Source organism: Pyrus communis, chromosome 13 (genome assembly GCF_041283825.1).
Source record: "Pyrus communis isolate YQ-2024b chromosome 13, ASM4128382v1, whole genome shotgun sequence".
Classification (NCBI taxonomy): domain Eukaryota; kingdom Viridiplantae; phylum Streptophyta; class Magnoliopsida; order Rosales; family Rosaceae; genus Pyrus; species Pyrus communis.
The window spans coordinates 21,594,410-21,610,143 of record NC_142577.1 but is presented as its reverse complement, the minus strand read 5'-3'; the positions used below and the strand labels follow the sequence as shown (position 1 = coordinate 21,610,143).

Genomic DNA, 15,734 nt, shown 5'->3' with positions numbered 1-15,734 from the left:
TGTATTTTTAGTTTGCCAAGATTACTCTTTGGTACAATTATTTTAGGGGTTCAAACATAAAAGAAATTGAAAAGCATTAGGTTTTGCATATCATAACTAATGTCTAAGGCCTAACAAATCAATAATGCAAAAATTATCGGACATCATGAACTAAAACATAAAAATAACATACCGCATCAAATCGACCGTACCGAATTTACCAAACCTAATGAACTAAAACATAAACAATAAAAATTGTACCAAATTAATCACACCGAATCTCCCAAACCTAATGAACTAAAACATAAAACATATGAACCGTACCAAATTGATCGTACCGAATGCACCAGACCTAATGAGCTAAACATAAAACATATGAACCGTACCAAATTGATCGTATTGAATTTACCAAACCTAAACTATATAACGTACCTAATTAAAATCACAACAGAATAGACTGTGACAACCCGTCCATAATTTTACGTTTTTATTAATTTTAAAAGTGTGAATTTACGAAAATACCCTAGAGGTAAGGACTTTGACTTCCGTTGACCATCGGTTTGAGAGATGTGAGACTTATTCTTTTAACATATCCTACTCGTTGGTACGAAGGCATAGGCGAAAGTCGTTTGCGAGTCTGGATTATAACGGTATAATTATAGACGTTTGAAATTTATTATTTAAAGTTAGTTAAATAATTTGAGCTCCCATTTTGTGGGACGGAAGCCAATTGGTTTTAAGGGAAGAAAAGGGACCAATCAAAATAAAAGAAGGGTGGACCAATCAAAAATGAGGGGAGAAGAAAAGAAAAAAAAAAAAAAAAAAGGGAGAAAGCTCCCAGCTTTCCCGTGTACGCCACCACTGCAACCACCCAATTTCCAAGGTCGATTCCGGCTAACTCTGGTGGAGTTTTTTGCCACCACCACCATCTTGAAGCTCTTATTCCCCTCTACAAAACTCACTCAAGAACCACCTTGATTAACCATGGTATGTGGCGGTTGGAGGCCAAGAATGTCGACGAAAATCAACAATGCCCCAGCCACTCTTTTCAATTTTTCGGCAAATCGGCAAAGCGATGGCTGATGCCACCACTTGGGCTTTGTAGCCCATCATTCCAGGAGCAAAACCCAACCAACCTTGACCCCGTTGGACCATCGTAGAAGACAAATCGACACTGGGAAGCTTTAGGCACTCGCCGACTTCATGGGTAAAATTAACCATCTTCCGTCCACTTTTGAACTTTGTGGCAAGTATGAAAGTTGTTCCTCTCTTTGAGATTTTCACTTCTGTGAAATTTGAGAATTTTTGGAAATAGTGGAATTTTCCGGCGAACCGTGGCGGCCGACCACCATGCGCGGCAGCGCGTGGGCCAAGACTCCACCTGACCTTCCTAGGCTAATTTTGAAGCCACGATTCCATATTTGACATCCGTTTAGTGAAATTATGATGTTTAATATAGTTTCATAGTTGACCATCTAGTTGGCCATTAAGAGGTCCTTACATGAATTGACAATCCGACCGTTGGATCGTTACCAAACTTTAATACATTATATTATGTAATATTTGAGGATATTAGAAATGTATGGATTAGGAATCTGACATACAGACCTTCCTGAATTAGATTTGTAAGTTTGTAAAATAAAACGTTGACCGTCACTTGATTTGGCAATTGGCGGAGATCTACCCGTTGGATCATATGAAACTTTAGTATGATATTTTAGAAGCAAAATGTGAATCTTTGGAAGTTATGGATTGAAAATCCAATGTGCTGATCTTCCGGATCGAATTATACTTGGTTGTAGACCCTACCGTCGATCTTTGATCAACAGCTGACTTGTGATCAATGAGTCTCAAACTATTTTAGAATGTCCTTGATGATGTACTTTATGTGAATTACGTGATATGAGTTCTGAGATGTGACTCGATAATTGTTCTAGGCGCCAATCATTCAAGACGCCTCGATGTGCATGCTAGAGAATCATAGCGTGGACTCTAAGTGAGTGGGTCTTTTCCTTTTATTGTGTATATATATATATATGATTGATAATTCCACAAATGTTTATAAATTGAATTTCATATAATTTCTGTTAATGCTTTGGAGGACTAGTGTGAACTACGAATGGCTTGATCCCTGTTTAGGGTACATAGGCAGTCTAACGAGACGTTAGATGCACCTATACAAGATGTGAGGTTAAATAATTGAGACAATAGCTTTGTTTGGGGAATTGAACAATGTGAGGGACATTGGTGTAAAATGTGTGTTTTAACCTTATGTGTTGGTGGTTAAATGTTGGTTATAAATCAATGTGTGAAGAATCAAGAAATTTAAGTAAGGAATCATAAGTATTGATAGTTAATTAAACTAGTGTCTAGTTGGGCTTGTCACCGATGATTACCCCGAAAATAAATAGTTCGGGAGTAGGGAGTTACAACTTATGCATTTTATGCCGTATTATATATATATATATATATATATATATATATATAATTTAAAATGCTATGACATGGTTGAGTATTAGATTGCATCACAATATATCCATATGTATATTACTTGCACATAATTATTGTGAATGCTTTGAAGGGCAAAGGTGAGCGCATGACACCCAGGTAAGTTCAGGTGAGTTTATGGTATTAACGGAAATGATTGAGTTATGGTATGACTATATTGATGTTCTAAGCAATTCCAACTTTGTCCTACTAGTTGCCTATGAATTGTACGTGTTGTGTTGAGATGTGGTTAGAGCTCATCAACCTGCACCTCAGTGTTAGTGCTTTCGCCCAAGGATAGGGCCTAACCTTCAAGTGATCGTTCACCTCCCGCACCACACGCTCACCTTGGATCCAAATTGGTGTCAGCCTGTCGTACATACCACATTAGGTGGTTCCGACTCGTAGGTGACCTGCGATTCGTCGCACAGCCTTCACGTGATCGTAGCACTTGAATGTACTTATTTACACCCAGCCTGTCGTGTAGACCACTTTAGGTAGTTTTAACTCGTGTGTAGGTATACATATTGATGAGCTATTGGCTAGCATGTTATTGAGCTTATTGGCTAGCGTATTGATGAGCTATTAGCTAGCATGTTATTGAGCTTATTGGCTAGCGTATTGATGGGCTATTGGCTAGCGTATTGATGGGCTATTGGCTAGTATGTTATTGAACTATTGGCTAGCATGTTCATGAGTTATTGGCTAGCATGTTAATGAGCTTCTTGGCTAGCATATTGATGAGCTATTAGCTAACATGTTATTGAGCTTATTGGCTAGCATGTTGATGAGCTATTGGCTAGCATGTTATTGAGCTTATTGGCTAGTATGTTATTGAACTATTGGCTAGCATGTTATTGAGCTTATTGGCTAGCATATTGATGAGCTATTGGCTAGCATGTTATTGAGCTTATTGACTAGTATGTTATTGAACTATTGGCTAGCATATTGATAAGCTATTGGCTAGCATGTTATTGAGCTTATTGGCTAGCATGTTATTGAGCTATTGGCTAGCATGTTATTGAGTTATTGGCTAGCATTGATTGAGGAAATATGGGTGCAATCGTACATGTCAACATAGGTGACTTCCGACTTGCATGCTAGTATGGGTTGTCAAACACATGATTATTTATGTTGCCAACGAGATGCTATGTCGTGGTATACTTTTGAATTTACTATTGTTATGCATTTGATTTCATACTTATACGTAGTATGATTTTCTGGAAACTATACAGGTTTTGCGACGAAGGGTTACTACCTTTGATAATTGAAATGCTTTTGAAAATCTTTGTGTTGCCCACTCACACTTTCTACTTTGCACCCCTTCAGGTTCTGATAGCAAATTTTTGTATCAACGAGGACTTGTGGCACTCCCCAGTTCAGGTGGCTCTTATGATGGTATAATTATTTTCTTACCTTACTATACTTTACTTATGCTCTGTATCACGTGTGAAATGGGTCCATAATTGCTCACTGAGCACTCGTGTACTTAAGCACTTTTAGGTTTTAATTTATTCATATTTTATACACTATCACACTTTATGGCTTCGTCACCATTCAGGTGTCAGTCAGCACAGCTCGATTTGGGGTCCTAGTGGACATTTCGGGTCAGGATGTGTCATAGACCATACCTAAACTTCATACCTAAACTAGTACAACGTACCTAATTGTTATTTACAACACATAACCAAACGTACCTAATTGACCAACAGAACCAAACAATGAAATTCCCCACATAGGCCTTTCAGTAAACACATGGTATGCTTTGGAAAGTAATCATGTCTATGCCAAGACAATTTTTAGATGTAAATTAGTGCATTCTCCACACAATATCATTATGAGAGCTTTCAAAAGTGTGGCAATGGAGCTGGTTATAAAATATTTCAAAATTTGAATAATTATAAAAAGATAAAAATAAATAAATAAAAAAAAAAAAGAGAGGTTACGTTATAGACAAAAAAGATGACATTGTTGTAGAAAATGAAGATGGATATTACGTTTATGGGTGATAGTGAATCTACCATTACATTTTAAAAAACTTTAATGGTGAAGGTTACGTTGCAAACAATGAATATGACATTCTTGTAAAAAGTAGTAAAATCTGTGAATTTGTTATAAGTAACATGTTATGGTGCATTAAAATAAAGCCTATATTTTCCATATTGTAAATATTAGTAAAATCATCTCATTAAAGCCCTTATCTCTAAAAGCCTTATTTTACATATTGTATATTGCATATACTGTTCAATATATATAGCATGTTCATGCACACACAATTGATATGTCCAAATTTCGAATATGCAAGTTATGTTATAATATGCTACATTGTTATGTTGAATTGTGTGAGTCAAAGGAAAAAAATAAAACAAAAAATAAAAATAGAAACACGAACTAGGGTTTTAAAAACCTAAATCGAAAAAAAAAAGGATAAAATTGTAGGAAGTGTTTCTTATCTTTAATTCAATTGGAGTCATGGTTATTCAACTAAAAATCCATAACCTAGTCCCTTAACTCATAAAAAAAAATGCAGCTATGATCATTTCGTCAACTCCATCAGAATTATGTTAAAATGAGTTATGTTAGAATGACTATTGCTACAATTAGGTTGAAGTTGAGGGACCACTATTCCAATTTGGTTAAAGTTGAGGAACCATTTCTTCAATTCAGTTAAAGTTAAGGGACTATTGCTACAATTTTTCTGATTTGGTTTTACATATTTGCCTCTTGATTCAGCCTCACGTGCATGTCACTTGACTCATTTTTACGAAAGTTCTAACAGAGTTGATGAAAATGACCATGATGTATGTTTTGATAAGTTAAGGGACTAGTGATCATGAATTTTTAGTTGAGGAACCATTATTGCAATTAAGTTAAAGTTGAGGGACCATTGCTTTCCTCAAAAAACATAAAAAAAAAAAAAAATAATAATAATAAAATTAAAATTAAAAATAAAAAAAAAAAGAAAAAAAACAGAAGAGGAAATCGCAGCTAAGCCGTGGCCTGAATATGCACCGTCCGTGCCACTCCGTCGAGCCGAGACTGCACTCTAGCCTATGCTTCAAAACGGCACCCTGCAGCCCCATGGGCTTGCCACGCGCACTGAGCCCAAGTCCAGTTTTTTGGGCTTCTTCTCCCTGCCAGGCCTGCTGCTGACACCTCGCTCGGGTTAACCCAGCTTTGCTGGGCTCCTGTTCCTGCTGGGCTGCCTTCTTCTGGGCTTAAGGCCCACTCATGGCCCCCCTTTTTAACTGCAAAGCCAGCCAGCATATGTGTTCCATTCCATTTCTCCGGCCAGGCCAAAATTTTGGCTTGTTCTGCTTCCAGCCTGGAACCGAAAGTATTAAAAATTCCCGTAAATATAACAGCGCAAGGCACAAAAAGTGTTAAGTTCTAATCCCCCACTAAGGAACTTACTGGATCGCACATCGTATAAGGTAGAGATTGAAGAAATAACGGAGATGAGTAAGGATAATTAAATGGTTTAATTATTTATTGTTAGGATTAATTAATATGTTAATTAATCAAACGAATAAGTTCGTTTTAGACCTCAGATTAATTTTGGGCCTCAAGGCCCAATGGGCTTCAAATGTTAAGTCCAATAACTCAAGTTGTATGACAACTTGAAAACACGAAGGGCATGAAAATCCCAATGAACCCACATGGCCGGGCATAGAAAGTGTGAGGGAGAATTGGTTTTAATTTCAATTATGCCACTCAATGTAAGTGGCTATAGAAAGGAAATTATATCTCATTCCCTTATAAGGTTCTCCACCTTTTCTAATTAGCTTGGGTAGCCATGACATACTGCTAGGTGTCACTTATGGTTTATGAAAGCTCTAAATGTGTATAATCACTAAAAGGAGAATTGAAAAGTAAGTTTCAATTCACAATCGCTTTGAAGAGTTCTAATTGCCCACTGCCTCGCTAAAAGGAACTTAATAGATCGTATACCATGTAAGGTAGAGATTCAATAAACAACGGAGATGAGTAAGGATAATTAAATGGTTTAATTATTTATGGCTAGGATTAATTAATATGTTAATTAATCAAATGAATAAGTTTGTTTTAGACCTCGGGTTAGTTTTGGACCTCAAGGCCCAATGGGCTTCGAATGTCAAGTCCAATAACTCAAGTTGTATGACAACCTAAAAACACAAAGGGCATGAAAGCCCAATGAACCCACATGGCCGTCCATAGAAAATGTGAGGGAGAATTGGTTTTAATTTCAATTATGTCACTCAATATAAGTGGCTATAGAAAGGAAATTATAACTCATTCCCTCATAAGGGTTTAGAGAAAAACACAAAAAGCTCTCTTTTCTCTTAGGAGGCCGGCCACCCTTGGAAGAATGTAAGACAATATGACTTTTAAAGGTCTAGTGGTATTTATTTTTACTTGTAAATAAAAAGTTTTAAGTTCAAACGTGTGAATGACAAGTTTAATATCAATTTATTTTCCGCACCCCTTAATATAAAAATATATTTTTGTTTAAAAAAATGATGTGTGATCTCTAGAGCACTAATTGGTAAGCACAAGAAAAAATTGTGGTTAGTCCACCTCGTGGAGTAATTGGCCATTTCTTATTCAATTTCCAGATGGCCTTTTCTTGATCACATTACAAAGTTTCCTTGTAAAAAAAGTAATGGTTCCCACGTCCATGATGAATAAAACCCATTAAACAATTAGGAGCTTGCGTAAACCTTTTGATCCACCTTCTGCCTCAGCCTGTAAATACCAATACCCTCCTCATTTCTTCACAACTCAAAATCCAATACATCATCTTTCTTTCTTAGTCTTCCTCTTCGTGGATTATTTTCCTACTTCACAAACACATCTCAGAAGCATGGGTGTTTTCATGTACAAATCTGAGTTCATCTCCTTCATCCCTCCTCCACCACCCCCCCCCCCCCCCCCCGGCGTTAGGTTGTACAATGCCTTTGTTCTTGATGTTGACAACCTCATCCCCAAGATTGCACCACAGGCGGTGAAGAGCACTGAGATCCTTGAAGGAGATGGTGGAGTTGCTTTCTTTCTTAGTCTTCCTCTTCGTCGATTATTTTCCCACTTCACAAACACATCTCAGAAGCATGGGCGTACGAATCCGAGTTCATCTCCGTCATCCTCACCCACACCCCGCCGCGCCCCCCCCCCCCCCCCCCCCCGGGGCGCCACCGCCAGGTTGTACAATGCCTTTGTTCTTGATGCTGACAACCTCATCCCCAAGATTGCACCATAGGCAATGAAGAGCACTGAGATCCTTGAAGGAGATGGCGGAATTGGAACCATTAAGAAGATCAACTTCAGTGAAGGTAGCACATACAGCTATGTCAAGCACAGAATCGATGGAGTTGACAAGGACAACAAGGACAACTTTTTGTACAAGTACAGTGTCTTTGAGGGAGATGCTATATCCGAAACAATTGAGAAAATCTGTTACAAGACTAAGTTGGTGGCTTTCGGCAGCGGTTGCGTAATCAAGAGCACCAACCATTGCCACACCAAGGGGATGTTGAGATCAAGGAAGAGAATGTTAAGGCTGGCAAAGAGAAGGCCTCCCATCTCTTCAAGCTGATTGAGAACTACCTCACATTGTCTGCTGCTGCTGCATTCATGTGTTATTTAGTGTCGTGTCATCTTTTCCATCAAATATTGGTGTGGTTTTAATCCCTTTTTTTTATATATATTTTGCCCCTTCTAAAACAATGTTTGGCTTGTATGTAATTGAAGGTTTTGATTGAAGAGTGAATGTTGTATTTCCTTTCATTAGCAATAAACTAAAAATTAATGGATCTAATTATTCCTGTAAGGTTTTTTTTCCTTTTTTTATGTTTTATTTATTTTATTTATTTATTTATTTCTATTTTTAATGCAAATTTGTAGTTACTAATGTTAAGTTCCATTTTCCTAACTACTTTAATTTACTTAACCGATGAGAAGCGACATTTCAATTACCAGCAAATCATAATAATTGAATAACATTTGAATCTCTCCCTCATAATACCCTAAAGTGATGAAATGAAAACCCTGATTTCGTTTTCCTTGTAAACCATTTTGTAATTCATACCATAAATACGCCCATGAGTTAACACACCCATGATGATGATTTAATAGCTTGTTTTTCCTCATCCTCATGTGGCATGACTTACCTCCATCTAAGGGTGCAACTCGGGCGAATTAGAATGTCAACCCAACTTTTACAATTTGGGCTCAGGTTCAGGTTGGGTTTCATTTGGGTTCATTTGGGCTTGGGTTTAATTGGGTTGAGTTCGGGTTGCCCAACTTTTTTAAGTTTAATCTTGTAACAACTTAATTTCCAAGCATTCCTAAAAAATTAAGCCAAGTAGCATCAAAGCTACCTAACTTTAATTTCATAAATCCATCTACTATAAAGCTTTAGGATTTAGAGACTACAAATATGGATTGACTAATCAAAACCTCTTATTCCCTAAAAACTTAAGTAATTATAAAGGGTACTTTAAAAAAATATATATTAGAAAGTGTGTTGGTTTTTGGACTTGGCTCACTTGCGTGTAGTATGAGCATTAATTGATATGGGTTACAATCTGGTTAGATTGGGTTTGGTTAGTCAGGTTGGTTTAGGGATGGACGGGCAAATGATCAACCCAACTCAACCCAACTCAACCCAATCAATGAACGGGTTGAAATTGGGTTGGGTTCGGGCAGGTTATAACTAAAAAAAAACACCCACTTGTTCGGGTTTAAAGTCGGGTTGGACATGGGTGGGTTCGGATTAGCCCAACCCAAGTTACACCCCTACCTCCATCCGCGGTTCTTCCTTCTTGCATTCAAATTTTCTTAGCTTATCTGCTTTTCGATTTTTAAATTAATGTACATCACGCCATACATGTTAGGTCCGCTATGCTAATGTGTGATTTTATTTTTATATCTAACATATTTCTTTTGGTGTTTCAAAGCTTGTTTTGCAGGTTTATACCTTTTAGAGGGGTTAGGATCTATGTCACTTCCCTCCTTTTCTTGTATTTCTTGTAAATAAGCAAACTTACCAAACATAAATTTTTTTTCTAACTTTTTTCATCCATGCTATTAAAATAATTTGAGCAGTACGAAACTAAGAAACCTTTGTTTTCCTTAATGTGTCATCGATTCCTGGCTTTTTTACCTTTTTTTTTTTTTTTTGCAATGGGTGTTTTACATTTCTGAGCTTCAAGGCGCATAAGGGTTCGTTATTTGTTGTTGGGTTGTTGGTTTTCTATTGTCTATTGATGTTCTGCTTTACTACTAAACCCATTGAAGATAAAGTTCTGCGAGCATATCGAAGCAGAGATTAAAGTCTCAAGCCAATTAGAACATTCAGTGCCATATTATGTGGAAATTAGTGTGGTTAATTAAACATGTGCTACATCTATTTTTTAACTTAAAACTTGCCGCTATCCAATTTGTATTTTTTTTCCTTCTACCTTTGAAGTTTTAAGTTTTAACATGTCAAATATTTTTCTTTTACTATTTAAATGACATTTTCCATTTATCTAAAGAAACAACGAAAGGGAATAAAACTACATTTGAGAGTGAAATGAAAGCAAAACTTTTTGTTCGAACTCATACGATCAGTTCGTTGTCGATCTGATAAAAGAAATGTGAGCTATCTTTGAGTACATACAGTAATCTGATGAATTTTCTTTGCTGATATGTGCATGTAAGAGCCCTAGCTGATTCTATTGTTTTTTTTTTTTCCAATCTTTTTAATTTCTTTAGTGAACAGAAAAGATTATATTAACATTGACTTTATAAGTTCTTTGTTTTGTTTATTTTATGGTTTTAAGAGGTAAAAATTACAAGAATTACATACTTTATATGAAGAATGAAAACTGTACATGTAAAGCAACATTATAATCCGTGTTAAGTGAGAAAAATAACATCCAATATATATGTTTGTAACAAAATAGACAGTGCAGTAGAGACTGTGCTTAAATATCATCAATGCATGTGGTTAGGCATATAGAGCTTTAGAGTATATCTAGCCCTTCTCTAATCACTATTGTTGTCTTCTGTGTTTTTTTTGTTGATACTGTTCTGAATGCAGAAAGTATGAAGGCATGTTGTTAGTCACATATTCTGTGTGTGTGTTTTGCGTTTTGTGTTTTGTGTTTTTGAATGTGAATCTGTTGTTGTTTGTGCTGATTTGGTTAATGAGGTTTGTTTTTGTTTCAGATTAACTTTCTTCCCGTTAAGGTGGTACTTAAAACAAGCGGTGTTGGAAAAAGGTTGGTTTTTTGATCTTCTTATTCGGGGCTTTTTAGCTGTTTCAACAAACTTTTTATGATGTGAAGGAAAGTAAATTAAATAGATCTGTTTGTGCATTGTTTTTGGTCATTGTGTTGGATTTTTTGTGTCTGGTTTTCCAATTTGGTATTTATAGGTCAATTGAAATTTGGTTTTTTTGGCTTCACTTGGTAACAGCTTTTCGTTGTTGGAATCATTTTTCTGTGCCGTTGTTTTGCAAGCAGAGTTCAAAATCTAAAAGCCATTAAGGTATTTCGGTTGATTTTATACTCTGTCTGTGTTTTGTTATGTAAGTGTGAGTGTGGATTTGTTCTTCTATGAATGAATTTAGCTAATCTGGTTGTTTTTAATTGCAGATTAATTTGTTTTCTGTTAAATTAATTGCCTACTCCGGCGCTGGAACCGCTGGTGTTGTAAAAAGGTTGGTTTTCCAATTCTTTTTTTATATGTTTTTTCAGTTGTTTGGATGGACCTTTTATAATATAGGTGAGCCTGAATTAAATAGATGTGTTTGTATATTGTGTTTTGTTCAGGTGGATGAAACAAATGAAGAGAAATGGTAAACATGGTGTTTGTCTGTGTTTTTAGAATAGTTCAAACATTTGGCAAAAAGGTTGGGATATTTTGAATTTCTCTGTAAAAAAATTTGGGTCTATTGATCGTGTTTGTTTGATTGCAAATATTTTATTCGATGTGATTTTTGTTTTTATTAGAATTTTTCGCACTTTTGGCGTGTGCATTTCATTCAAGTATTTATCCATATTTTTAATGGTTTTGCCTTATTTGTCTTTCTATTTGGAACAGGACACTTTAATTGGAAAAAAGAAAAAGTTGAACTAGTTTATTGTGGTGGTTCGTTTTTGAATTGGTTGGGCTTTTGCTGAAGTGGTGAGAAAATTTACTTTACGCACGGAAGTTGGTATATTTATTGTTATGAATTTTTTTGATCGATAGGGATAAATGTGTTTTGTTCTATGTTTGTGGAATGAGTATACATTTTGTGTTTCTGATGGAAATTTTGAACCTTTTCTTTTTAGTTTCTAAATTTTTAAGCTTTATGGTTTTTTTATGGCAGTTTTGAGGAAAAGCATAACAAAGAAGAGTACTACCACGACGATGTGAGTGCCCTCTATCCTTAATATGGTCAAATGGGGGTGCAAATTTCATATTTTTCTTAATATGGTCAAATGGTATGCAAATTAGATTGGGTTAAGCTTTTGGATTTAACTCTCTCACTCTCTTTGAGTTTGGGTTCCATTTATGGTTTTCCTTCTTCGTTTCTCTATTTCAGTTTTCCTTTGGTTGTGACCCATCTTTATTGTTTTGTTCATTCATCTTTAACTGCTATCGGTATATCACGAGGCCCAGAGCAAATTGAGAAATTGAAAAACTTTTGAATACTCAAAGCTTGCCCTTTGTCTAATGTGCTCATAAAAAAGTCTCATTGCCACAAGGGTAGTATATAAGACTGATGAGAGTCAAGTATCCATATATAAAACTATAAAACGATTGTGTATCCCATTATTTGGAATCTTAAGAAAGAACAATAATTTACTATTATGAAAGGTTTTAACAGTTAGTTTTGAGCCGTGATCCTGATTGGTAAGCTTGAATACGATCCACGGTAGCTTTTTCTAGAAAACCTTAAGTGCAATTGTTCTTTCAAACAGGAGTTGCATATTCTGCATCTTCTACCTTTTCAGTATATTTCATTTTGCTATTCTCTTTTCTAATACTTTTATCAATTTCTAGATCGATGCTCATGCTGGTAGTGTTAATGATTTGGCATTCTGCAACCCGGCTAAGCAACTCTGTGCCATAACTTGCGGTGATGATAAGGCCATTAAGGTTGGTTTTGAAAAAATGGTGATATAATAGGTCGTACAAAACAGGATAAACTTCTACATCGATTTGTGTTTTATAGGTGTGGAATGCAGCTACTGGATCAAAGTTGTATACTTTCGAAGGTCATGATGCTCCCGTGCATCCTGTGTGCCCTCATAACAAGGAAAATGTCCATGTAAGGACTTCGCGTTTATCATTTTTTTGATCCCTTGATTTGTCTCTCTTCATTTGCCTTATATGAATGATTTACTCTGTTTTGAAATTCAGCTTATGTCTTTGTGTTTCAGTTTTTTCTTTCCAACATCAGTAAATCGTATTGCATAATTTTTGTGAAGAATCTATTCTTCAGCAGAATGTGCTTTAAAGAAAAAACAGTTTGTAAAGTCGGAGAAACAGCCAGGTGCCACTGTGTAAGATTCTAGGGACTGCTGAATTGGAATACTCAGGGAAACGATATGCATAGGGATCACTAATAATGTTTTTGTGTGTGTGTATGTGTCTCATATGTTGAAGGTACCCTAATATTAGCAGTCAAAATGGAGCAATTTGTCTGGATATTCCGAGAGACCAATGGAACCCAACTCTGATCACTCCGCATTTCCTGCAAGGTGAATCGTTCATATCTTTCAAACTTAATAGTTTTTACTTTTCTGTGTATATATTCTGTCTTGCATTCTTTTATTGGTTTTGAAACTATAATCGATTGTACCATAGCACTACAACTTTCCATAAAATGGTTCCAATAATATAGTTTCATATATATTCATAAAGTGGTTCAAGGAATTCCAAGTGCTTCATTCACCTAATTTATACTCTTTCAAAAAGCTCAAACATCTTTCAATATAAATAAAATTAACCTTCTTTAACAATCTCTTATAGCTTCGAAACATATTTTTTTTATACGATTACTAACCCCGCAGCAACACGCGGGCCATATTTCTAGTCATAACTAATGCTTGAGGCCTAATGAATCAATAATGCAGAAATTATCTAACCTAATGGACTAAAACATAAAAATTACAAACTGCTCCAAATCGACCATCTCGAATTTACCAAACCTAATGAACTGAAACATGAAAAATACAAACCGTACCAAATTGATCATACCGAATCTACCGGACCTAATGAATTAAAACATAAAAAATACAAACCATACCAAATTGGTCGTACCGAATATACCAGGCCTAATGACCTAAAACATAAAACATATGAACCATACCAAATTGATCGTACCGAATATATAGGACCTAAACTATATAACATACCTAATTGAAATCACAACACAATAGATTGTACCGAAATTTCGAAAACTTCGGACGTAAACTAGCACAACGTACCTAATTGTTATTTACAAAACATAACCAACGTACCTAATCGACCAACAGAACCAAACAATGAAATTCCCCACACTGGCCTTTCAATTAACACATGGTATGCATTGTAAAGTAATCCTATTTCTGCCTAGACAATTTTTGGTTGTAAATTAGTGCATTCTCCACACCATATCATTATGAGAGCTTTCAAAAGTATGACAATGGAACTGGTTATAAAATATTTCAAATTTGAATCATTATAAAAATAAAATAAAAAGGTACAATATAGACAAAAAAGATGATATCTTGTAGAAAATGAAAAGGATGTTACAGTTATGGGTGATAGTGAATCTACGGTTACATTTTCAAAACTCTGATGGTGGAGGTTACGTTGCAAACAATGAATATGGCATTGTTGTAAATAGTAGTAAAATATGTGGTTTTCTTATAAGTGATATGTTATGGTGCATTAAAATAAAGCCCATATTTTACATATTGTAAATAGTCGTAAAATCATCTCATTTAATCCTTATCTCTAAAAGACCCTATTTTACATATTGTATATTGCGTATACTATTCAATATATATATATAGCATGTTCATGCACACACAATTAATATGTCCAAATTTCGAATATGCAAGTTATGTTATAATATGCTACATTGTTATGTTGAATTGTGTGAGTCAAAGGAGAAAAAAAAAAAAAAAAATAGAAACACGAACTAGGGTTTTATAAACCTAAATAAAAAAAAATAAAGAAGAGAAAATCACAGTTGTGCCGCCGCCTGAAGCTGCATCGTGCCAATGTGCCGAGCCGAGCCTGCGCTGTGGCCTATGCCGCAAAATGGCACCCTGCAGCTCCATGTGCTTGCTACGCACACTGAGCTCAAGTCCAGTTTTTTGGGCTTCTTCTCCTTGCCAGGTCTGATGGTTGACACCTCGCTCGGGTCAACCCAGCTTTGCTGGGCTCCTGCTGCTGCTAGGCTGCCTTCTTCTCAGCTCAAGCTCCAAACTGATAACATTTGAGATTATACAAAATTATACACAAAGGATCATTTTGTGGCTCTCTTTAGCCCTATGTCTCTTATAGTATAAGTGAGTTACCAAACTCATCTCATGTTACATGTTGTGGGGTTAGCTCCACACCCCATGTTGTTGTAGATAACATCTGCTTTTCAAAATCTTAGTGAAAGACTGGATTTGATATCTCATGTTTGCTTTTTGTAAAAAAAAAAAAAATACCAATTGAAGCAGAGGGTTTCTTCAAACAACAAGGAGCTGGGTCAACTATTCAATCAAATGAAATTGACCATGTTTCCCATCTCTTCTCGAGAAAAAAAGTGGGCTATGAAAAATTATGCTCAATTTCATATGCGGCAATTCCGCCAAGATCTCTTCTTTAGTTGGGGGAAGAATCTTCATGAATCAGATTTTTTGAGGAACACATGAAGAGAGAATTGGTTAGATAATATGATCATGTCTTCTTAGGGTTATTCTGAATGTATAATACAATTTCAGTAGTAATATTTCATTTTAACTGGAAATGCAGTCAGACATTTGGGGTAGAATCAGCGATTAAGGAGTGGTAACTTAGGAGCCCCTTTTTTCACTGCAAAGCCGACAGCATGGGTGCTCCATTTCTCGGGCCAAGCCAAATTTTCGGCATGTTCTGCTTCCAGCCCGGAACCAACTGTTGGGGTGCCCACTGCTAAGCCCATTTTTGGGCTCCATTTCTCACTTGTTTGGCCCGCAACCATTCAAACCCAATATAACCCGAACGTCTATGAATTATGATATTCAATCATAAATTACCTAAAAAGAATTAGATCATTGTTCTCTGTATAAAAG

General features: G+C 35.9%; 1 long non-coding RNA gene and 1 pseudogene across 1 annotated transcript; both read left to right on the top strand.

Moving 5' to 3' along the window:
• The first annotated feature begins 7,309 nt into the window (after window positions 1–7,309).
• On the top strand, window positions 7,310–11,867 carry LOC137738163 (major strawberry allergen Fra a 1-3-like; annotated as a pseudogene).
• Window positions 11,868–12,479: 612 nt separating this feature from the next.
• Window positions 12,480–12,983, top strand: LOC148691941 (uncharacterized). Its single transcript, XR_015955215.1, has 3 exons — window positions 12,480–12,576; window positions 12,653–12,748; window positions 12,861–12,983. It is a non-coding gene; the product is annotated as an uncharacterized LOC148691941 (long non-coding RNA).
• The last annotated feature ends 2,751 nt before the right edge of the window (window positions 12,984–15,734 follow it).